The 26,058-nt window shown below is 40.4% G+C and overlaps 1 protein-coding gene across 4 annotated transcripts in view; it reads left to right on the forward strand.

The window, feature by feature from the left end:
• Positions 1–26,058, forward strand: part of kcnip4a (potassium voltage-gated channel interacting protein 4a) — a 189,954-nt gene that overhangs the window by 51,610 nt on the left and 112,286 nt on the right. The window lies entirely within an intron of this gene.

Consider the following 26,058-nt stretch of genomic DNA (forward strand, 5'->3'; position numbering starts at 1 on the left):
ACAAACCAATTTCTGCAGAATGTCCCCAGAGCCGGACTCAAACACTGAGGGTGACGGGGCTTTTTCTTTCACTGGCCCCAGACTCTGGAACAAGCTGCACCCCGATATGTGCACTATCACAGACTGTGTCCTTTTAAAATCTAGGTTCAAAATGTATTTAGACAGACTTTTAACACTTGTACAGATTGTTTTTATTGTTTGCACGTTAATTTGATTGTATTATGGTTTTTATATTGTATTGCCTTGATTATATTGGAAAGTACTTTTGTCACTTTGAGTGTCGTAAAGGGCTCTATAAATATTGGTTGATTGATATATTGATATACTCCATGTTCAAATTTGATATCTTAAAAAAAGCATTCACTATATTATCTAAATTGTGATATATTGCTGACTACTACCTATTTTTAAAGTTATTGTATATTCAGAGCTGCTTCAAAATGAGCTTAAAAGTGCCTCACACTTAACAATATTTCCCGATTCAAGTGTTTGAAGGGCAAATGAGTCAAGTTTAAACCTTTTTTTAATGACATTAGCACAGTAAAATGCGGCTGCTCCAAACAAATGACTCAAATCTGCAGTTTAGGAGACTTTCAGAACATCTTCACAGTCGGCTGGCTCCCGAGTCGGCTGTCAGCCATCTCGGATTCGGTGATGCATCATCCTTTTTTTTCATGGGGACGAGCTCACATGATTGTAACCGATTCCAGCCTATCATTTGACATTGAGGCGCATGCCCTCTTATACCTGCATTCACCTCCCATTATAAGACTGTCAAAACACTATCAAATATATCTATGGAAATCTCTTTACGTCATTGACATAGCGCGGTTTGGATTTCCATCTTGTATGAGTTGTGTGCCTCGTGACTGATCGTGATCTGATACGGCAGTTTACAATTGATAGCTCTTGTCCATTTTAAATCTAGTTTTGTTGTTATGAATCTGGGTCCAGATTTTGGCTCATTTTTGTCCATGTATTTCTGAAAAAAAAGGCTGTTATTTTGTTGAAATGGAACTTAGTTAATTTGTTGAATTGGTATTATGGTTGTGTTAATCATACATTATTCAAGATCAAGATTCATTTACTAATCCTGTTTCAATAAAAGCATGGAGTTTGGAGAAGAGAATAAAAGTCTGTATTGTTATGTTCAGGCTAGTAATATTGAAAGTTTTTAATAAGGCAAAGTAAAGAGAAAATTGGGATTTTTCAAAAGAAGGGGTAAAAATCATGATTGTTGTTCAAATCGGCCGGCTCTAATTGCAATATTTATGGTTTTATAAGATTGATGAAGGTAGTTTAATAGCAGTATACTCCAAATACATCCAGACTTGTAGTTTCATGAAGCGTGTATGTTTTCCATCTTTTTCTTGGTCTTGGTTGGTTTCAGCGTCTGGGCCAAACTGGGCATCTGGTGTGGTCTGTGGAGAGTTCTCTGGCTCTGCTGTTGTGTGGGCCAGTGGAATCTCATTTTTGGACTTCTACCTGCGATAAAGTCTTGTTTGATAATTGAAAATGGCTCACCAGTAATTATTAGTTGAAAGATTGCGATATCTGGAGCCAAATAAATTAAGGTACATCATTATTCTTCAGAGAGAAAAGGTCTCCCTTCTCGGTGTAGCTGTAATTAAAATTGCAAATGCTCTCATCCATTACATGATCCTAATATGTTAGCGTGAAATTTACTCTTTGACATTTTGTAAAGGTTGTGTAAAAAAGTGTACTGTGTTACTGAATTAAATTTGCATAAGGCGAGAGTTTTTTAATTTGTTGTTTCACGGATTTTCCTTGGCATTTTTAAAAGGGGAGGACGGAATAAAATAAAAATGTATTTTCCCATTATCAAATCACATTTCTACCATCCAAAAGTCAGAGTTGAATTTAAAAATACATTTGAATTCAAAATAATGTTCTTGGATTCTTAGAATATAGGCCCTACTTCCACCTCTCTACATGATATACATCATTATAGTTATCAATGCAAGACATTGAAAATAACCCTTATTATACTGCGATGTACTAAAATATCTTCATAAACTAACTGTTTAATGGAAGGTGGAACTCACAGTGATCAGACAGAAAGTAGTCCCAGACTGACAGCTTCTCAGAAAATGAATCGTCCCGTGACCAAACAAGTCGCTTTGATAAACTTGAGTCTTGACAGGAACACAAAGTGTGCAATGAATGAAAATGTCTTATTGAGCTTAAATTTGGCCACAGTGATTTGATCCAACGGCGTAGTATTTTTCCCACGCTCGAGTCCTGGACACGCAGCTCAGATCATCGAGATAAGTAGCGTCCTTACAATGCGATCAGAAGAGAACGTGTGACTCCAGACAAACTGGACATGTCCTCATGAGGAGGTCATGTCCACATGAGGAGGACATGTCCACATGAGGAGGACATGTCCACATGAGGAGGACATGTCCACATGAGGAGGACATGTCCACATGAGGAGGACATGTCCACATGAGGAGGACTTGTGCTACTTAAATGGCAACGACAAAATGATTCTGATATAATCGGTCAAGACGCGTATTCTTCATTTCAAGGAATGGGGAGCGCGAGCCAAAGCCACGCCCACCCCGCATCCTTCATGTTAATGTACCGGTCGATCTCATGGATTTATGGTCAAGCCGTGAGTTGCGAGAGTTTAAAAGCTCTGTCGTTCAGACGAACTCGGGGTCGTGCAGAAATGGTCGGAGGTCGGTGATGCTGGTGCAGAATACATTTTTATTTTTATTGAGGTTTTGGCCAAAAAAAAAAACTGCTGGAAAATCCGCGAAAACACAAAAAATATACATATATTTTTTTAGAATCTCCGTTTTTGACGTCGGCGGGCTCATTAAAAAACTCGCCTAACGGTGGTAATAAAGTGGTCCAACATGCATCTTAGTCATCGGTTCCTTTTGTAAAAGAAAATGCAATTCTGTCAACTAAAGTTTAAGAGTCGGTACTTATTGTTACTCAAGTTGCTGCTTCAGTTCTGACAAGGTTCTGGTACGTCACTGCCCTAAATATCGGTGTGAAGGGAGGAGCTAACTGAACTGAAAAAGGTAAAGGTTCACTTTATTGTCCCCTGTGGGAACATTTGTCCTCTGCATTTGACCCATCCTTCAATGCCCCAGGAGCAGTGGTCGCTGGGCCCAGGTCTTTGTGCTAGGCTTGGTCAGAATGGTCAGGATTTTAAATATTGGGCATGTTTTGTGTTGATGGGGGAAACCGGAGTGCCTGGAGGAAACCCACCCAGACACAAAGAGAAAAATGCAAACTCCACACAGAAAGGTCCGGTCGGCCTGAGAGACGAACCTGTGACCTTCTTGCTGTGAGGCGAGAGTGCTTGCCACTCTGGTTGTTCACAGTAAGGAAGATCTGTTGCTCTGTCCATTGATCTACTCAAAAATGTAAAACGTCACCTCCTATTTTGCATAATTGTTCATGCTCCTAATTGCAAGACGTATTCATTCTTAATGAAATTTGTTATTTTTTGTTGTTGAATAATGGGTGCTATTATTGCCCAAAATACCTCTCTCTCTCTCAGTTTTTTTTAGTTTTGATTTGTAGTCTGTCTTTCTGGGGAAAACAAGAACAATGTTGAAATGAAATGTAGGGATGTCACGATTTAACGATCATTCATGAATATTGATATTGTGGTTCGTGCCTTTAGGAAATTGACAAAATAACTTTAAATATGACAAAAACAACCAGGTTAAAACATCTTTTTACATTTAGGTTCTGTTCTTTGGACTGTAGATCGAACTATAAATACTTAATTTTGCTTGTAAAACTGTCACAATTATTATTTTTTAATTCTTACAACTACATTGTGACCTGACCAATTAACCAAACAATCTTGCCATCCCTATTAAAATGTGTGGCGTGATAAAGTATAATTCATTTCAAACCCTTCACCCATCACATCTTGCCTCTGCTTTGGGGCACATGTGTGAAAGCCTACGCAGTCACACAAAGCCACATCTTTGTTTGACTCTCTTTGGTTTCCTGGTGGCTATTAGCAGGTCATGTTCCACCTGTCCCCCGAGGACTCTGCGCTCAAAGCCCATAATCCCTGACCAAACACTGAATATTTGATACCACAGACGCAGAGGCCGGTTGGCATCATGTCTCTGCAACCGTGTCCCTGATCTCAACGGTAAGAAGAGACTATTTAATTCTGCTTTTTTATGCCCTGAGATTTAATGTACCGTCCTGGCAAGACACCACTGCTTTTATGGGAAAGCTATTAAAGTTACACAGGACGATGTTTATCATATATCTTCACAGTTTGACCAAAAGAGGTGCAGCTTTTATTCGTGCATTCAGCTGCTCGTAAATAAGCCAGAGAATTATGCAAAATAAAATTTATTGTGAGAGAAATATACATCCCTCCCCCGATTCATCACATTTATAAACCAGTGGTCATTATTTACAGAAGTGAAATTTTGAGTCTATAAAAAAGCTTCTGCCGTAAAGTAAAACCTGGAATTAAATGACTAAAATCAATCAAATCAAACATAACGTCAAACAGGGGATGTCAAGTTTATTAAGTGAATCGATAAATGTGATTGTTCAGATCTCAATATAATGTGACCACTTTAGAGGCAAAATTAAAACAAATGCATCTAAATAGCTTTTTTTTGTTGCTTTATTTTGTCTTTCAGGAAGTTAGATTAGCAACCAGGGCTGTTCAGCTTCATTTTCCAGAAGGACAGATTATTTTAACATCATCTCACAAAATATTCACAGCACTATCTGTTTTGATTATGATTAAATAACTACTACATATTAGACTTGACTGGAATACAAAATGCTTTATCAACATTACTGTAGAAAATTGCCAATTCAGAACTGAACCAGAATTAAACAAGGACAAGAGGATATACCAACCAGGTCTTAACCAGGGCTAACCCAGACTCAAACGGGTCTAAAGCAGAATTAAATAAAGACTAAACCAATAAACTTGTAACTACAAACTTAACTGACCCAGAATTAAACCATTAAACAAACTGTATATTTTTTTATTTTTGGAAGATGGGTTGCGGGCCAGATTAAATCTTTTGGAGGGCCGATTATGGCCCCCGGGCCTTAAGTTGAAAATCCCTGTGTTAGACAGTTGTTGTCACATGTGTCAATAAACATTAAATCATGTAGTTTTTTTTTCATACAACAATTCGCAGCACTGAAATTGTACACCGTGACATCCTTACATCAGACTATATGGCTCAATTAGGAAAAGCTGCCTATTGGCTCCATCCCCACGGGTTGTTTGGACAGACGCACCACTACCAGATGGCTAACCGTGTTGAATAATGTTACCTTTCACACCCAGTGAGCTAACATGGCACCTGCTTCTTTCACCTGACAGCCATCTCCCCGCGGATCATAGTCCACAGCCCGGTTCTTGTCAGCCGTTTGTGTGTGTGAGATCCCCTTATCTGAAAACCATTATGTCTTTAAATGGATCCTACAGGGACTGAAATAAGAGAATGGGATGCATCACAGTTTCGCTCAGTAAATGTATTTCTAACGGTGCCATTGACGGCCTTATCAAGTGAAAATGACGTGTTGGTGGCACCTTAAGAAATGTATAGCATTTCCTGATCATACCATGTTCGACACTCACACAATTAATTCCTTTGGGTTCTAGTAATCATAGTACCGTATTTTCCGCACTACAAGGCGCACTCAAAAACCTTTAATTTTCTCATAGTGTGGGAAATACTGTGTGTATATATTGTATGAATTAAGAAGAGTAAAACATTTGATACATCCACATAAACAGTAGATTATGTGAAATATTGGTTGGATTTGATCGATTTAATGCTTATCGTGCTAAAAAAAAAGGAATGTAGATACTAGACAGCAAGTGATCACGCAAGCTCTACACATTTTAATACATTTATGACACACATTAGGACTGTTTTGACGTCCCACAACATGGAAATTGCAAAGATCCAACAGTGTACACTATCAAATGCAGCATGACGCAGCAGGTGTTGTCCAATTCCCTTGCATAATGGAGAAACTACCTGCCTTTTCTACCACGTTGGTTAAGGTTCACTTTACCTTTCTCGCTGACATTGCACAAAGATCTTTTTCAGTTGTTTGTCGCCTTTGTAGAAATGCCGCAGTCAAATGTTTTCTTTTGGTATTCAACCAACGTTTCTGGGCAGTTTTACCTCACCTGTCTGTATTTTATCAGCCTGTGGGCTCTAGTTCCCGCGGTTTACCTTCCAGCTATGCCCGAGCACCTATGGTCATGAGCTTTGGGTAGTGACCGAAAGAACAAGATCGCGGATACAAGCGTTCGAAATGAGTTTCCTCCGCCGTGTGGCTGGGCGCTCCCTTAGAGATAAGGTGAGGAGCTCGGCCACACGGGGGGAGCTCGGAGTAGAGCCGCTGCTCCTCCACGTCGAGAGGAGCCAGCTGAGGTGGCTCGGGCATCTGTTCTGGATGCCTCCTGGGCGCCTCCCTCGGGAGGTGTTTCAGGCATGTCCCACCGGGAAGAGGCCCCGGGGAAGACCCAGGACACGCTGGAGAGACTATGTCTCTCGGCTGGCCTGGGAACGCCTCGGGATCCCCCCGGAGGAGTTAGAGGAAGTGTCTGGGGAGGAGGAAGTCTGGGAGTCCCTGGTTAGACTGCTGCCCCCGCGACCCGGCCCCGGATAAAGCGGCAGAAAATGGATGGATGGACGTTGCATGTGTGGCAAATAATTGTAACGGTTAAATTTGTTGGAAGGAGCATTTTAGAAGTCGCACGTGCAGTTGAAGCAAACGTAAGTCTGCGCCGTTGGGCATTTTTGACGTTCTTCACTTTCTGTCCTTTGACTCGCTGCCTGAAACGCTTCCGTTATATCTCAACACCTAAACATTTGTCTTCTTAAGTGAAAGGTGCTGAAGAGAGAGAGAGAGACTGTGAAGTTAGTGTTGCGGAAAATGGACCACCTCAGGAAATTTTGCCTGGTCCATGATCATCACAGACAGACGGAGTAAGTGGATTCTTTGACCCCCATTGGCCCCGGGGTCATGACTTGGCGGTGTTAGCGCATCAATAATTTAAATGTTAAAATAGTCTAACCTCCCAGAACTGACAGAGCTGAACATGCAAGAGAGGGGAAAAAATGATAGATGCTGAAGGCTCTAGGCTGTAAGTCAGTTTTAATATTACCATTAATAATTAGATACCGTATTTTCTGGACTATAAGTCGCACTGGAGTATAAGTCGCACCAGCCAAAAAATGCATAATAGAGAAGAAAAAAACATATAAGTTGCACTGGAGTATGAAATGCAGTTGCAAGTTTGAAAATAACAAATAATATCACATATATGTCGCTCTGGAGTATAAGTATATAAGTATAAATATAAGTACAAGTCACACACCCCGGCCAAAACTTTGTAAAAAGGTGCAACTTATAGTCTGGAAAATACGGTAGTTTGTTATAAATGTCATGGTAGAATTGATTCGGTGCCTGGTTGAAAAGAAGTATACAGAGAACTGCTCAGAATAAAACAACGATATTGTATTAAGCAATGGCCCTTACAGGAAACAGAAAATTAGCATCATGTCCATCGTCTCGCCTTGTTGCCCTCCTTTTTGGATCCATTCTTCTCATAAATTCCATCCATTTGAATTTACCCCCAGTTGCCGGCATAATCAGCTTTCCCATTTGCTCTAATGTTTGTGTACGAGAACCCTTGCGAGTGGAAAGAAGGACTGGGGTTATTTTTAGTTTGGTGGGCACAGAAGAGTTGGAAGGGAGCGCTCACTACGCCCAATAAATCCAGCGGCGAATTCATCACGGCGGCTTCAGCGTGTGCGAAGGAAAATAAACAAAAAGAAGAGCGTGGTTTTGCAATGAGGCTCCGAGGCATTGGCGCCGCGCCCTTTAAGACCGCGCACTGTAACAGCAGGTTTAATTTGTTTGGGCTGGATTTACATTATTTGTTTTTTGTAGCCATCACCTCCAGAGACTTGTTCTATTACCCTTGTGCTTTCCCCATCTGTTTCAACTTTCCCTCCAGTGATCATCGCGAGTAAGTGAAATGAAAAGGTTCTCTCCTTGTTTTTTTTTGCTCCTGTGTACTAGCCTAGTACCATCAGGAAAGTAAAGTAGACTTGTATTACTGCTACTGCTTAAAGGGTACACATGAAGCAAAATTGACATTGTTCCTTCGTCAAAAACCAACCTGGGGAGAAGGTGTTTCGCTTAATTCACTCTTCAGTTTGATGAATCCCTTGCTGAGGTCTGTTAATCTCCTTTTGTAATTCCCTCTGCTGCCTGTAGAGTTCGAACTCCTGATGTTGGAAACTCGCTAAAACATGAGAAGCCAAAGCAAAAGCACTTAAAAGTATGATTAAAATACAAATGATCCGTAATATTTTTTCTTTAACGTACTTTTTGTAATATAATTATACCAGAAGCAGCAGTGGTGCTGTGGTTTAGTTTTCTCCTGGGAATTGTCCAGTTTGAGTACAGCCAAGCAGCAGACGAGACCGGATTCCAAGATTGGCGCCACGAGAAAACGAGATTTTGACATTATTTACAATTAATAAATGATGCTCTTCACTTCTCATGTTTAGCACACAATTTTCTATGTATTTAGATTTTTTATTTGTTTGCTGTCGTTCTTACATTAGTATTTAAACTACCGAAGAGATGTAACTCACCAGTGCTTAACCCAAATTCAAAAATATGATGTTCCAGAACATTGAGAATTGATTTGAGTTGCAGTGTACATTTTGATGACACAGCATTTTTGAACACTTCCAGACAGTTTGTACTTATTACTACCTATACCAGTACCACAGTTACTATTACCACTGCGTCACTAAGAAGGAGAACTTGCTAAACTACGCAAATGTACTATCTAATTGCATTTTATTTCAACACAATATCTTCTGCTCTCATTTCCCTCGACTTAATCTTCTCTCTTACACTGGTAATCGCTTTATTTTGGTCTTCTGCCGAGTGACTTTGTTCTGCGCGGTATCTACCTGCGGTCTTGATTGCCCGACTGGGTTTGTCATAAAAAGTCACCTCTGTCCCAGACGCTCTGTGATACGAGAGACAATGTCCCCGCTACGCACTGTTAGCCAGCAATTGCTTGGACTGAGGCCTTGAGCTTTCCTGCCAACACTGAAGAGAATCAATACACAGTCAAAGGTCCAGAGGAGATTTAAAGCACCAAGAGCAATTTAGAGTCATTATTATGCACTTTGAACAATACTTTTCTGCGTAGAATGAGGAACTGATCGTAAAATGAATGTCCGGTTAAACTCCTTCTTTTTAACGGACAAAGACAAAGTATTAAATGTGTTTTATTGTAACTTTTTCTTGCTGTAAACCCACTGGAACCTGCGCTTTGGGAAATTTCAGCCTCAGGCGTTGTAGAAGTGGAGTGATGCAACTGCTGTTCAGAAGTGGTTTTCGTGTAATTCTGTGATTGGACTGGGATTGAAATTTCGCCCTCATCCATCTCTTCTCACAATGCTGAGGTAGCACGCACTCTAAATGTCAAAGAATAATTTCAAACAAAGGCCGGACAAATGCATAATGAAACTGCAAATGTTATGATATTCAATTGTTCTTTTGTGAGTCTATGCACCAATACAGGTTTTGATCAAGATGTGAAGAAATTGCCTTTAAATTAGAGGGGGGCAATATACAACATTTATGTTTGATTGACTTAATATCATTGTAATATATATATATATATTTTTAATATTTAATGCTATTTTCTTTTTTTGACTAATTGACATTAAAACATTTCAGGTATAACAATTGCAACAGCACATACAAGCACTATGAGCTGCTGCTTCAAGTTATAAGAGACCAAACAACCAAGAAACAAACTAACCAGTGTAAAAATGACAACTGTAGACTCCAGCTGTTCAGGCAGCTACAGCCTCTACTCTTTTCATTTAGATGTTGCAGTTGCAGCCTCGTAAATCAAAGCATGGCAGTGTAAAATGTTAATTAACACTGTTGTTAATTACTGCTTGTTGGCTTGTGTCACAGTGGAGCTTCTCTCATAGGTGTGCCAGTTTGTCACTAACAGCTTGTTCCAGGCTCACAGCTATAGGTGGCAACGGAAGTTCACACAGAGCATAGGTTTTGGCCACCATATGTACGGTTTTACATATGGTCCTTTTACAGTCCCTGTCCTGAATGCCACAGTGAAACCTGCATTGGAGCTGCTCGTGTCATTGGAGCTGCTCGTGTGGAGGATATGCAGGGTAATTTGTCATGTCAGTGTCGGCGTTGTGTTTACAGACAGCAGGGCTGGCAGAATTCTGTATTATTTTGAATTCATTATTGTACTCTTGCATGAATTATGCATACTGGAGTCAAATGTAATGTGAATAAAAGACAGAGTGTGTTCACCTACTAAAATCAAATCGAGAAGACATATGCTTTTTTCTTGTTTTTATTATTAAACTACAGCAGAGGTAAATCACCATTTGACTTTTTTTTCCTTGTAAAATGCAATATTTTATCAATGGGACAAATACGCCGGACTACTTATACTGTTTGTCTGTTTACACCCTGTGTTGTGTTCTATTGTGTTGTTTTGTATATTAAAAAAGAAAAATAATAATTGTAGAAAAAAATTAATTTGCAGTTACTCACTTTTTAGAAAAACAAAACGTTTCCAAACTGAATCTTTTTCGACAATGGAAGACTCCTGGACAAATGTGGGATTACACCGCCCAAAAAAGTAAAATAAATACAAATCTCTGAAATGGAACCATCAACTCTGTTTAATACTGCAGAGTACTCATCGCTGTGGCATTTCAACGTAGCAAGCAGCAGATTTTCATTTTTATTTTTTAAGAATGTTTTAACCATAATATGGACTCGGAGACAAACGCATATTATGCATTTCTCTCCGAGTGTTAATTTTTCAAATTTTTCAAAAAATGATAACTAAGTTTAGCTAAGTAAAGGGATGACTTATTGGTGGCAGTTAGAGATCTCCCTTCCAATAAGCAGATCATGGGTTCAATTCCCGGGCCAGAGCAACATCACAGCATGATCTCTGGGTGGAGTCTGCATGTCCTGCATGTAAATTGCCCCGAGTGAATGAATGTGAGAGTGAATGTTCATTTGTGTGTCTTGTGTCTGTGTTAACCCTGCGATGAGCTGGCCCCTTTCCAGGGTGGAAATCACTGGGATTGTCATTCGCGACCCCTAACGGGAACAAGCGGTAGCAAATGAATGAATGAAAGTACAGGAATTTAGCAGAAATAGGGGGTAGGTGAAAACTAAAGTCTTCTGAGCACTCAAGCTTCAAATGGAGGACAATGCAAGATTGATTTTTGCATGTTTGAGTAATCAAATTAAGACATTAAAGGAATAATAGATGATTTTTGGCGAGCAATTTGAGTCTCATTTTCTCGTGGCGTGGACAGCCAAGTAGTTCTCCCACATGTCAATCATTCCCGGCGTGCTACTCCACACCTGCAGGCTCGTTCAGAGGATAGCAGCACGTTTCCCTGGCTGCGCATGCGTGGTTGATATGCCGGTGAGTGTTTAGCGAGTTCCTTCAGTGTACAGTACAACATGTGCATGCACATTTAAAAAAGGGAACAGTCGCTTGAGTTCTCAAATCGGCAAAAAAATCCTCTATTATTCCTTTAAGTAAGCTAATGATGAGAAAACACCATTATAACATGGTTAAAAACTCTTAACAGTCAAAAATTGTTATTTTTCTCCCCCAAAATGATATTACACTTGCAAGGTCAACAGCAGGCGTTTGACCTGAATGCTGTCTCAGTCCTACACGTCACCTTTTAATCAATGATCTTGTCTGTATCATCTTAAAGTCAAGGGCATTTACCTCAGGCTGACCATCTTCACTGGAGTCACGGTCGATGGGGCGGAGTAAGCCATGATTGAGCTCGACCCCCCCCCCCGACTCCTGTACAAGAGGGAGGTGTAGTCACTCACTCTCCCCCTCTCACTCTGGCCCAGGCTTGTCACACACAGTCATGCAGAAAATAGGAGCTCCATCTCCATCATTCTGCCTGCACGTTCACCCCGAGCCCTATTACTTACCTGCTAAGTCTGTGTCAACATGCGACAGGTGTAAACAGGACTGATGTCGCCACATGACATCACAGTTAGAGCAGCCGCCGCTGCTGCCGCCACCGCTGCCGCCGCCGCTGCCGCCACCGCCGCTGCTATACCTCCATTTGGAATCGTAAATTAATTGATAAATGTGCTGGGCCAAGCTTAATGCAGTCGGCGTGCTTCATTACCTCAGCCGGGTCGTATACGTGTGTGTGCTACTCTGGAAAACACTTCCCTTCCATTAGGGCAGGTTTGATTCACTATAGTAAAAATCCATATGGGTGCTTGCATTGTGGATGACTGCAATTCCAAAAAAAATGGATGCACACACACACACACAAATGACACACAAATTTTGACTTAATTTGAAAATTGACAAATTTGACACTCTTTGGACAATATGTGCCTTGAATTTCTTTGGATGTCTTTTGCTGCCTTTTTAAAAATAAGTTTATTCCTGTTCTCTCCTGATCCTGTTCTGTTTTGTTATAAAATAATAGCTGTTTTAAAAAAATGTCTTTTCTACTTATGATGATCTTCACATTCGACAAGCCTCTCAAAACACGTCACTGTAGTTGTTAATCATTGAGTCAAAACTCGGTGTAAGCTCTCTACAGCTGCCCAAGGACAGACTGAATGAAACAAGGTTGCCAATATGCGCCATCAGCGCCCTCCAAACAACACCAATAACTTCCACACTACATTGGCGATGTGTCTTGCCCAAGGACTCATCTCAAATCACAACCCAGTGATGGAAATCACTTTAGTTCAGTTGTAAAGCGTTCAAGCGTAAAGTACAAATAACATTTGATTGACCTAACCTGTCTCACTCTGAATTAAGTTCTTTACATGAATCAGTCTGAAAAGGCTCTCCTCGAAAAAAAGACTTGAGTGGTTAAGGTGGCAGCACATATGGCAGGCTCCATGTGCAGCCGGCTGTAGTGTCGTGAGTTCAAATCCCAGCTTTGACAATTTACGGCATGTCCCTTCTGTCTCGTCCCTTCTGTCTCGTCCCCATCTCACACTAAAGCTGTCCTGTCTAATAAAGCCTATGGGCCAACAAGATTTATGTACTTCACGATGCGTCACAACAGCGGAAGAAGCAGACATATGTAAATTGTGTCAAATCCAGTTATAAGTCTTCTTTCTCATCCACAAATGTTAAAAGTCTATTGTGTGCACGTTTTCCAAAAACAAAATTGCCGGTGCCGCTATGTTTGTTTCAGTTGTTTTGACTTCCGCCCAAACCCCAATGCTGTGACTGGTCTGGGGGGCCTAAGTGCCATGTGACCGTTAAACCACTGGTTCAAACTGCAAACAGACCAGCGGGAGCCTCACAAGATGGATTCACAAGAGTTTGTGAACTCTTGAAATCGTGAGGATTCATGTTGCTGTCAAGGTTTACATATCATCCAGAAAGAGCAAAAAGCAAAGATTAGTTGAAGTTTTTAGAAGTGCTGATATTTGTGTGAACCTGGTCTTTTGATAAATAGATAACATTTTCCCTGGAGCTCCTGGATTTACTGCAGCTGCCGCGCCGAATATTCAGAGCAATACGTGTTCAGTCGAGGATAACTTCATGCACACTTTTGCTGATCCGGCGTTTTCCTAAGATCGATTCATTGCTACCTGGAGTTGTGGCTTGTTTTAATCAGAATCACATTGATCAGCCTGTTTACATCCATACGTGTCACCATAATTACTTGCTGGTACCTGGATCTGAGAGGGCGTCGTCATTGCTGCAGACTGATTGTCAAAACACATTTACACTCTTTGGTGCAGCGGCTGCAACATAAATGGTTGCTGTCCGATGTGTAAAGGGCGGGGAAGCAGAGGCAGTGATGTATAGCACGGAGCAACAAAAGCAGCCAAGCACGGTGTCATTTAGAATTTCTATCCTCTGCAGCATCCCCCACTCAGTGTAGAAACAAATTCAATTTGAATGCAAGGTAATAGAAAAAGGCCTGTTTGAGTTTGCCGTTTACAGTTGTCCTGCCCGGGCAATCTCTGTCCTGACCACTGCTGCTCTCCGCACCTCCAGCTGACCATCGCCTCCCTCGTATATTTCATTTGTACAAAATCAGGATGGATCACCAACTTCAGTCTCCTTCTCCTCTTAGATTATTTCTCACTGCCTTGTTGAGCCTGTGGTGCAATTATGGTTTGCCCCAAAGGAAATCCCACCACAGCTCTTACTATGTCACTGCTCTTAAAATATAGTGAGTTAATTCTTAAGGTAAATAGTGCTGCGTAAATGATTTAAGTACCTGAGGGAGTCGTAAATGAGAGACAGGATGCTGCTCTAATGCAGAGGTTCTTTCACTATCACAGGACCAGGCACAGAAACACTGGGAATGTAGCAATCAATCAAGTCATTTTTTTTAAATTATCCAAATGCCCATGACGAGTGCATGTGCCACATTTCAGTCTTTATGATATTGAGTGTTGAGGCCATGGAAAGGGATCCATGACCGTCCTCCACAGAAACAGCACACTTATATATACATTAAAGGACTAATCACTCCTCACCAGAATGTGCACACAGTTACAGTAGCTTTGAATTCATTTGTGTTTTATGTCGCATCACTTAAAATTAGAAAGTTGTTTGTTTTGTAAAACTTTGTTAGGGGAGTGTTGTGTTACCTCCTGTTCTCCAGGTAACTCAACTCGGGTCCTCTGCAGCTGTTGTGTGCTCTCTCGCTCTCTCTCGTTCCCATGCTCTCTCGCTCTCTCTCGTTCCCATGCTCTCTTATGTTTTTGGTTTAAATAGTAAGTAATCTCATTTGGATGGCATTCATAGAGTACTTTTTGCTTATTCACCTTTTTACACACTCAAAGTACTTTACAAATTCATTTCAGTGAATGAACGCACCCAAAGCCAGGAGCATTATCTTGCCAAGGGACAATGTAACAGTTTTAACAACTTTTCTTCCTTTTTTAATACTATACACTTCCCTTGACTTGTGTAACTCTAGATTTTGCCTTTTTTTATTTAATAGCTGAGGTTGGTATGAAATGTTTGAGAACCAACTTAGTGACTGTTTGTGAGTGCTTAGTTCACTTACTCTCTTATGATTGATGTAATTTAAGCACCATTAAAATGGCTTGGTAAAGAGGACACCTGCGTAGCCATAAATTAGATGCTAAGTGCTGTTTATTATCTCGTGAATGGGCCATAAGTCATGTCATGTGTAGCTCTTGTTGGCTGGTACATTATTGTTGTGAAAAATGTTGACAGTGTGGGTCAGTCAAGGACAGCACCCGGTCCATCAGGTCGGACCGCTCCAGGGCAACGCAAACAGCCACTATTGAACTTTTGGACTGGACAATGACTCCAGTGTTAGCGGCTCCAGAGGCATTAGGTTTACGCGATTAGGATTCCCACTTTCAAGCTCATCTTATTGTTATTCCATGTTCCAGATCAGATGCGGAAGTCATGATTTACACATTTTATAACATTATTTACGGGCATGTTTTCCTTGGAACATTTTTGGTCCTTTAAAAAAAAATGATATAAATTTTTTATGCCATTTATAATTATATACATTTATTTTTTCTTATTTTTGACTATTTATGTGCTATTGTAGTTTGTTTTAGCCACTCATTAAACTGCTGCCGTTTTACTTTACCCAATGTTGCATAGAACTCTATATTTGAATGTTTTTTGTCATTCAGCTGTCAAAATAAAGAAATTAATTAAAAACAATCAAATATGCTAATTAGCACATCAACGTGAACAACGATCATATCTATCAATTTCCCCCCAAAGGCCCAACGTTGATGTGATGGTCTTTAATTTGTCCAACATGAATTAAGGAGTAAATGATGTGGGATAAATGATGAATTCTTACCCACTGAGCACATTTTGCTGGATAAAACTAAAATAGAAAACATGGTGTTTTGATTTCATAATGTCAGGGATTTCTGGTATTTTTATAGTTCTCACCTTATTGTTTTCCCATACAGTGTAATCTTATCTTGGCCAGTGTAAATACAGTTGAGTCAGTGAAGCAGAGGAGGAGTAAATAGAAATGCAGACGGAGCAATATTTGCTTCCTGGACTCTCTTCCTTGTCTTTTGGATTGGATTCAACTTTATTGTCATTGCACAGAGTACAGGTACTAAGACAACGAAATGCAGTTAGCATCAACCAGAAGTGCAAAACAGCAGTTAAAAGTGCAGAGTATGTAAAGTGAATCAGTGAATAAATACAGAATGTACAGTAGGGGGCAGTATGGGGTATGAGCAGTTGTCCACAATCACTGTGTGTGTGTGTGTGGCAGTCTACAGTCTCTGTATGTGCATGTCTGTGTGTGTGTGTGTGGGGGGGGGGACATTGAGGTAGAGAGTTCAGCAGGATGACCGCTGCAGGGATCTTTATGTGAAACCGAGCACTCGATGTCGGGGGACGGACCAGCTCGTGATGGACTGGACAAGCCGAGCGTTCCTAATGGAATCTTTACGGCGCGACAGTGATTGACAGGACTAAAAGCCAAGACAATATACAGTGTGTAATTAAAGCTTTTTGAATACCTGTGTCTCATAAAGTGGAATTAAACCAGTGCCTTATTAAATTAGTTTGGAGTTTGTATGTGACCGCATCTAATCCCTGGTAAATAACAATGTGAATTTACCGTCTCGTCGCAGGGATGAGCATTTTATTTTTACAGTAAACTCAAGCTGTCCTCAACTGTCCCCACATCCAAATTAAACTGTTTACCGAGTCTCTTTTTGAACTTTTGCCCTCTGTTGAAAGTGAAGGTTTGGCACGCTTTAGAGTTTTACTGAGATAATCAGATTAAGAGAGTGTTTTGATGCTTCGGGTCACAGTAAATAAATCAAATATTGCCCCGTTCTGAGCTGGATGCTGCAAATCTTTATTACCTCTTTCGTTCGCTCTGTATCTCAAGGTTCTTTAAAGTATTGCAAAGTTTTACATAAATAAAACCCTCAAAGTGTTAGGTAATAATGCCGTTTGCTCTTTCCCACTTGTTCTGTTGACCCGTCTTTCTGTGGCAAATGTCCAGCCCATGTTTTTGAAGATTTTCTTGCCTAAAAGCTTAAATTAACTGTTTTAATGTTGTAAAATAGGGAAAGAGAGGGTAGAGACATTCTGCAAACAGTCAAGGCTAGGAGACAAACGCTGAGATCACAATGCCTTTATACACCGGCGACAAATGTGTGTTTTTTAATGTAATCTTTGCTTTTATTCAAATCAGTTATGATGGTTGGGGAAAAAAACACTTACTCAACTACTATCCAACTTTGCTTAGACGTAATCAGTGGACTAAAACCGCAGCTTTATTACCATTTTTACCATTTACACAGAGGCAAACGTGATTGCAAAGTGAGATTCTGTACCATTTAAAGTGCAATTAATTAAGCCTCTCTCCCATGATTTGAAATGAAGAAACTAAACGCTCCGCTGATTCAATTTACCCGGGCGTTTAAAAGCATCAACTGTTGGGAACGCGGGAATAGCGGTTTAACTCAATCACGCACAATCTGCTGACAGTCGAGGAAGCGCGAGCAGATGCGGTCACGTTTCCCACACGGAGCGCGAAGATGAATGTTGTCTTTGCGCGGCGACAGGAACAAATGCCGGCGCTATGATTAATCACGCCGTTTGAATGGATGCGGTTGATTTACACGTGCCAACAAATTATAAACGATTTCCAGAAAGAATACGTTAAATAGAAATTAAAGACGTGTTACGATATCCAAGGCTTTGGCTGGTTTACCGCAGAGTCACAACGCTCCGGCTTCTCCATCTATCTCTGCGATTACATTTCACTTTATATGCATTGTATTACTTTTTCCAATATGGACCAAACCGGCCTCAGGGAAAACTAAAGGATGAGTTATAAAAATATTGCATGAATTTATGTATGTGTCTACTGTAAGGCGTTTTGGTATCCACTTAAGGTTATATTACACCTTGCCTGTTTGGGGAACTGTAATTGCTTGGATCAGTATGTGATGATTTAGCATGCTAATCCATGTTTAACAGTTGTAGTTTTGTGTTTTAGATCGTTCTTACCGTGTTCATTACCTGCGGTTAAGAGTCTGTCACTAGCGGTTTGATGGACCGTGGACAGGCCTTAGGGGAAGGACAAGATGATTGTAGAAAATAAATATCTTAAGGTTGAACTGAATGAGATTTCTTTGGAATCGGGTTCAACAAACTCTGGTAGTACTGGTCTCCGAGATACAAAATAAAAACTTTTGATGTTATTTTGACACGAGTTTGTGCAGAGTTTGTCAAAAGAATCAAGGATGAAGTGCTAGTCGATACTAAATCTGGTGTAGATACTGGAAATAAATCACTTTATTCACTTTTTCTAGTTGTAAAATTATCTTGACCTATATCAGAACTAGCATATTCAATGTAATCATAACTAGTGATAACTTTCAAGATGCAACTGCTTTTTTGTGGGGAAAATGTATTATTTTATTGTTTAAAAATATTGTTTTAGTCCAGTATCCAACATTGATCCGTTTCCTTGGTTTCAAAACAAAGATTGATCTTTCAGTGTTAGACCGATAGCAGGGTTTTGTTTTATTTCATTTTTCTAAATTATATATGTTGATTGAATATGGCACCAGTTGCTACCTCTGCTTCATACTATGCCGCTGGGGGACACATAAGATAAGATAATCCTTTATTGTCCACACATGGGAAAATTTCGGTGTTGCAACGCAGTAGATACAGGGGGAAAGGACAGATAACTTATAGGAAGTTTCCAAAAAAACAAAAAACAAAAAAAAACAACCCACTCTTAATAGAAGAACTCTTATAAACAAAACAAAAAACTCTCATTAACAAAACTCCTCTCATATCTTAATAGGAATGGAGGAAAAATAAATAAAATAAAAAGATAAAGATAATAATAAAATAAAATAAAGTAAAAATAGCTAGCATAAGACTAAATAATACTAATACTAATGGTAAGTAAGTAAACAAAACACTCTTATTTACATCAGTTGTATGCACATGAATATGGCCTTAATTGCTTATGAATCATCTCCAGATCTTTAGTACGTCTTAGAGTCAAAACTACCATTGCTGGAGAATTTTACATAAAGTACAAGTTCTGTGTTGATGGAGGAAACCAGAGTGTCCAGAGGAAACCCACCCAGACACGGAGGGGGGAAGAAACATGCAAACTCCACACAGAAAGGCCCATGTCCAGCCAGTCCACTAACCTGTCGCAAATACAAGTCGACACATACTTTTCTCCAATGTTTCTATGTCAATTTACATTAGACACCTTTACCTTTTTGTAACCATCAGCTCCGTCGCTGTCTGTCCCTTGGTGGGTTCGTCTTGATGAACTTTGACTTTGCACGAGGCCGGCGCGTACACAGTACCAGTGCTGTGCGTAGCTGCAACAGAACCGGCGTGCGTCACAATGAGTGCTGATGGAAAGTGCCATCGAAGCCACAGCCCTCCCGGGGAGCCTGATATTGTCTATCGCGGTGAGCGCCCGGTGTGGGGTTTCATCAAGCTCCGAGCCCCGATCGCTCTGCCATGTTTCACACTGCTATTGTCTGTGGGTAATCAGACGCCGCTGGCATATGTTAGCAGGCTCTGGAGTTCTTAAATCTTTTCTGATACCTGATTACACTTGAGGATGTCTTGTTCTTGGCTGCATGATGTGGAAAAAGTAAGAGTATTGTGGGCGATTTTTGCAGACATGCCAATATCAACCAATACTATTTGTCTTGCTGTTGTGGCTGAAACCAGATATTTGCCATTTTTTGGGGGAGAGCACAGTTGTAGTTATTGATTAATTCAAGTCATGGCAACGCTTACAAATTAACTTTTCACTTTTGTTAATAGGATGGGGATATAATATATAATGTTCATGATTGTGAAAGTGTACAACTACTTCAATGCTCGTAAGTCTATTGCAATTCACTAGTTCGATTATAAGAAAACATCCTGTAATGGCCAATATCGATATTAGCGTTGATTTTTTATTCCTCCCGTATTTATATAATTTATTAGGTCTGGCTAATGTGATGATTTTGTCCTTGATATGCTTTCTTTTTTTGGTGAAATTCTCTTTTTGTGAGTGCTTTTTAGACACTTTTTCACTCCCACTCCTCCAATTAGTGCCTCTGTCTTGCTCTGAGTGAGTGGCAGGTGGATTTAAGCAACATTATTATCAAATGAAGTAAATAGAACAAGCTAAATTTGACTTTGTTGTGTCATTATTGCAATATCAAACTCGCATTATTCTTATATAGTTGATCCTTATCTTCTTATAGACCCATGAAGAGAGACACCCACTGAACCTGAATGAGCACTGTCCTTACATGTCACCTTGAGGATCTGCTTTTGGAGTAATTAGCATCCCTCCTGGCCGTTCTCGCTCTTACCTGGGACACAAGACGAAGTGAGGGTTTAAAGCTGCTCCTTTGTTTTCCCCTGGGTCTTTTTACCACTAAAAGGGACATTACCACTATCTCCCTCACTATCTGCAGTGACGGCACAAATATAGTAGGTTCATGTTTAATGGACGGCACCATTGCACATGAAAAATTGAAGTAACGTCTGGCCGAATGGGAGGCCTCCAGCGATTGTAAAGCTCAAGTGCGGCGAGTCCCTGGGGAGGTGATGGTACTACAGTATGTGCTATGGAGATGCAGTTTTGTGATGAGCTTTCCGTTTTAGGAGGTGCAGCTTCTGGCTTAAGAATGCTCGTATCTGTGTGCCATTTGTCTAGATCTGGGGGGGGGGAAAAGTTTGAAACTCTACTCAGCTCTAAAGAATGTTATAAAATGTTAATGGTTTTGCATAGGAGGACAGTATTGGCATGCTAAATGAAGCGCGGCCTAAAGTGCTGGGTCCGTACTTGTGCAAATTCTCTACGGATTGGAAGGGATAAACTTTTAAGCAGGAGGTATTGATTTCAGGGTCTTGTTTCAGAACGGGAAATCGCTGCAAATTCTTCCTTTTAAATCTCTTTGTGAGGAAGGAAAAATATCTTGTGTCGGCAGCCTGCTGTGTGCAAACAGGCCGTCCTCATCGATCGCCACGGTTGCGGTGAGCGGTTACGCTACACGCCGTCCAGTCCGCGCTCCCGCCAACGAGCGGGACCCACGTGGAGAGGGACGGGGAAGGGATCAAATCTCCCGTCAGGACGCTTCCCCAGTCGCCACGCGCCGAGTCCAGAGCGCAGTCCCTCAAGTGACAAGCAGACAAATTGGTGTTGAAGAAGCCTGCGAGGCATTCGGAGCATTCCACACAGAGCCCACAATTACTCGTCCTCCAACAAAACGATCAATGGCAAATGTGACTGTTAGGGACCGGCTAAAATAGACTTTCTGCTCAGGTAGGTAAAGCAGAGGAGTAATGAGAAGGGTTCAGAAGGGAATGTTTGATACGCAGGAGTTAAAGTGTGTTTGCTTGACACATCCTTTGGCTTTTTCAATTGACGTGTGGACTAAAAGTGAGTTAAGGGCTTGTTCTGTCAAAAACACACCGAATATGTTGAATCATGGAAAAAAAATACCTCTTCACTTCACTAGTAGTAAAATGTCTCACTTCCACTACTAGACAGTCGCATCACGTCCCTGGTTAGCTCAATGGTCTGGCCTTTACTGTACGCCAATAGAGATTACCCCTGTTTTTCAAGTCCAATCAATGTACCCTAGTTATGTAATGGGCTTCCAGAATGAGTGATCGTTTATCCAGGGGTAACCTTGTTCACACCAGCCCCAGCGTAACCCACAGACATACCGTATTTTCTGGATTATAAGTCGCACCTTTTTACATAGTTTTGCCCAGGGTGCGATTTATTCTCCAGAGCGACTTGTATGTGAGATAATTTGTTATTTTCACACTGGAATTTAAGCGACACAGAAGAAGAATCTGCACTTCCTCTTCCTCTGGAGTTTGTGGAGTTGTTTAGAAGTGACACAGGAAGAATAATTCAGTGGATTTAGTGATTTGGGGTAAAACTGATGCTTTGGTAAACTTGTTAGCATGTTCTTTATGCTATAGTTATCTGAATAACTGTTCATATGTTACGTTAACATACCAGACACTTACCACAGTTCTGTCTGTGCCTCATGTAGCTGAAGGTGTTAGCGTTAGCATACATACACCTATTCACCATGTTCTCTAATCTGTTATTATTTTAAATTGCATTTCAAGATGAAATGTCTGTTCTTGGTCTTGTAATTTAATAATACATTTCCCCAAAAACGTATACTGCGACTTATATATGTTTTTTTCTTCTAGTCTACATTTTTAGCTGGTGCAATTTATACTCCGGAGCAATTTATAATGCGGAAAATACGGTATGATTCCTATAATAATCTCGTGTAAAGTACCTTACACAGCTAACCTCGAGTTGTTTACTTCACGAGGAATCAACATGTTCCACAATCTACAGTTTTAAGTGCCAGTATAAAAGCCACTTCTCCTGTCAGAGCTGGTACATTTCTGTTGCCGAGCAGGTGGTCACTGCAGAGGTTTGAGTGGCTTTCAACAGGCTCAGGAGTGGGTTCAAGTCTCAGCGACGCCGGCGCATCTGCTTTGACAGACAAGTGCAAAAATACTTGTTCAAGGGGACATGAGGATGTGTGGGCTTCTGCAGCGTCATAGGGACAAAAAAGAATCTGAAAATGACTGGTTGAAATGACTTTTTATCACATTGTAACTTTTATGTTAGAAATGAATGCAACGTTTCTGCTGTGAACTCCTGCTTTATTTATCAGATGTGTGTGAGATTCTTGTATTTTCTTATTTATGAACATGGCGTGAGTCTCTAGCTTTTAAATCTTGATGTACAAGCAGTACATAAAACGGCAAAGATGAAAATGGTTTGGATTTTAACTTTTTGATTGAGGGAACGTCCTTTATCGCATTGGTTTTTGCTACAGTAATGAATCACTGCACTGATAACACCATTCTCTATTGGAAAAAGCTATAGATGTGACAGGAATGTGCTTGGCTTCTTCTTGAGTCGACTTGAAGTAATTTATCATGATTCTAATGAGATATATATTGCAAAAAAAGTGATTATCCCCTCGGGTACGTTTACTTTTGAGTTCTTATCTCCTTGATGTACTATTCTCATACACAGATACAACGTGTTAATAAACGGCGACACACTGAACACTGAAGTTGAACTTATACAATCGATTTAGGGTTTTACGCCTATGAAAAAGTGAAATTAATGAGTTATTGATTGCCCACTGACCTGCTGCCCAGATACCCTGACCATGAAGTTGGATTTTATGATTTTATGTTTTCTCTGTTCCTTCTCTGTTATTTAAGCTTCTAACCCTCTTTGGATGGAACAGTCGCAAAATGACCTCGTGATAACAATACACTAGGTACTGCTCTCAATAGTGTTTTACATGGGGTTGTTTTGATTTTATCTTATTGTTACAAAAAGCTTTTTCCTCACATAATATTATAAGTTGATGAGTGATGATTGTGAAAACATAAAGCCACGTCATTATCTTTGTTGCGCTTTTATTTCCCTTAGAAAATATCAAAATTTTATACATATTTTACTGATATCAATAATTGCACCAATATATTGTTCGTCCTTATTAACGCAACACAACCAGAACACGTTGAACTGAAATGGTCGAATAAAGTTGTAGAATATGGTTTTCTATTCATGAAAAATATTATACCGTATTTTCCAGACTATAAGTCGCACCTTTTTTCATAGTTTTGGCCGGGGTGCGACTTATACTTATATTTATACTTATATACTTATACTCCAGAGCGACGTATATGTGATATTATTTGTTATTTTCACACTTGCAACCGCATTTCATACTCCAGTGCCACTTATATTTGTTTTTTTCTTCTCTGTTATGCATTTTTTGGCTGGTGCGACTTATACTCCAGTGCGACTTATATTCAGGTAAATACGGTTGTCTTTTTCTAGCTGAACTGTGTGCCAAAAGTCTGTAAATCTTTATTCGTCTATATCCTCAATTGGTGGGAGAGCTTGACCATTATTCCTTTGTAATGGGGGGATTTTCTTTCCATCTTTTCCTCTTGACCACTTCAGAAACCTTCATCTTCATTTAGACTTCCGATTTGGCCGTTCTAATCTCAAAACAGTTTAATCCAAAGAGTTTTCTGCACCATTTCGGGTATATATTTTACATATTGCAGCGCTGCATATGTAATTCAATCTCGCAGCTTTAATGGCCAGCGATCGCTTTACAGAGTTAAGGCTCCCTCTGGCCGTTCTGAGCGAGCGGAGCTTCTGGGCCACAGCAGAATCATCACTTACTGGTGCGTGTCCTTCACCGGAGATGGATGGGCGGCTGCGCATTCTAACCGCATTTAAAGACCCCCCCCTCATTCTCACATCATCCCTTTTCCCCCTGGAGCATCAGAAACCTCTTCAAAACCCCACCATTGGTTTCGAGTTTTCCTTTATCATTTTTAGCCAAATTGCCCAGGGACATTTTAAACCGAACGCAATTTATTTACGTGCGGGAAAATATTTACATTGTGATAAACCGCGACGAATGCCCACGCTAATACCAATTTGAACCCGTCACACGCTCAAGCGCCAAGTGGCTTATTATAATTGGCTCCCAACGAAAAGCACTGGTTAGTTTCCAGCATTGTATTTAGTATAAAAAATCCAAGCCGTGAAAAAAGGAAAAAAAAAGAAACTCTGCACGTTCACACTGCTCTGGTGGCTGGACGGGGAGAAGGTTATCGCTCTCTCAGGTGAGGACAGAAAGCCTAAAAAATATCCAGCGGCTGTAGTGGTTTGATGCAGTCACTGGGTTGGAAGCAGGATTGGAATAAAGTGGTTTTGCTGCAGGAAGAGTGCGGTTCTGTTTCACATTAATTTGATGGCAGCTCATTCCTGGACAGTTGCAATGAAGACTTTGTGCAGCTGAGTGAAAGTGAGGTTTTGACACACTTCCATAAATGTTGTGCATACAAGAAACCTTAGTAGTATTAGTACTGCTGTTAGTTACCAGACTGGAAAAAATAAGACAATTGCTATGACAAACTCGGCATGTTAAATAGAAATTATTATACTAAGCATCGTGTACTATTTGTGAAGACGGAGACTTTTAACACTCTTAACCTATCCATGCGTTCGCACATCCGGGAACTTGTGCAGTGGCAACCGAGTCCGCCATTTTGAAAGGGGCACAACAGCACATCTACTACATACAAAATCCAGGAAATATGAGGCCAAAATGCCAAAAACCTGCTTAATCTGTTAGGACATTGCTCTGTTGACTGACCAAGAAATGAGAGCTTTGTCGTGTGCCTTAGTTTACCGTTATCGTCTAAAGAATGAAAGTATTCGTAGCTCATTATGCCGTAGAAAAGGATGCAGACGTGCTGGTTTTTATATATCGCGTGCCCCTTTTAAAATGGCCGCTATAGGGAAGTCCCGGCTGTATGACGTCACTGCATGTATATTAACACTTTTACATCTCGGAATAGGCAACATTACAGAATCCCGAGATACAGTTTTATCTTCCGACAATTACAATATTGATAGTACTGGTGTTATTTTCCCTTTAGTTTATCTCTACTGTCCTCCCCATCCCTGTGAACCTGCTCCTGCGCTGCCTTTGAGCCTCTGTGATTTTAAATGCACTGCTAATGTTGCTAACGTCTACATGGAGCTAATGACAACAGAAGCGGTCATTCGTTTTCAAATGTTGAATCATAACTTCTTACTACTTGCATAACTCACTGTCTGGGTTGATAATTTAACTCGATTGGATCCATATTTTGGCTGATTTGAAGGCTTTCCAGGTGTATTTGTTTTGAATCATTACAGCACATAATCTGTAATATATTGCTCATAGTTTTTCAGACAGAAAAACGTGTCTTCGAGCTCCGACCTCCGAGGACAACTGGAACGCAGCATAAACATTCATGCAATACTTTTACCTTCCGGGCCGGTGCGAGGGTTGTCTCGTGAGGGCCAGGTAAACATCTTTCTCAATGTCCCGCAA

Source organism: Eucyclogobius newberryi, unplaced genomic scaffold (assembly GCF_026437365.1).
Source record: "Eucyclogobius newberryi isolate DKJ021-1_F unplaced genomic scaffold, fEucNew1.0.hap1 SCAF_97, whole genome shotgun sequence".
Lineage (NCBI taxonomy): Eukaryota > Metazoa > Chordata > Actinopteri > Gobiiformes > Gobiidae > Eucyclogobius > Eucyclogobius newberryi.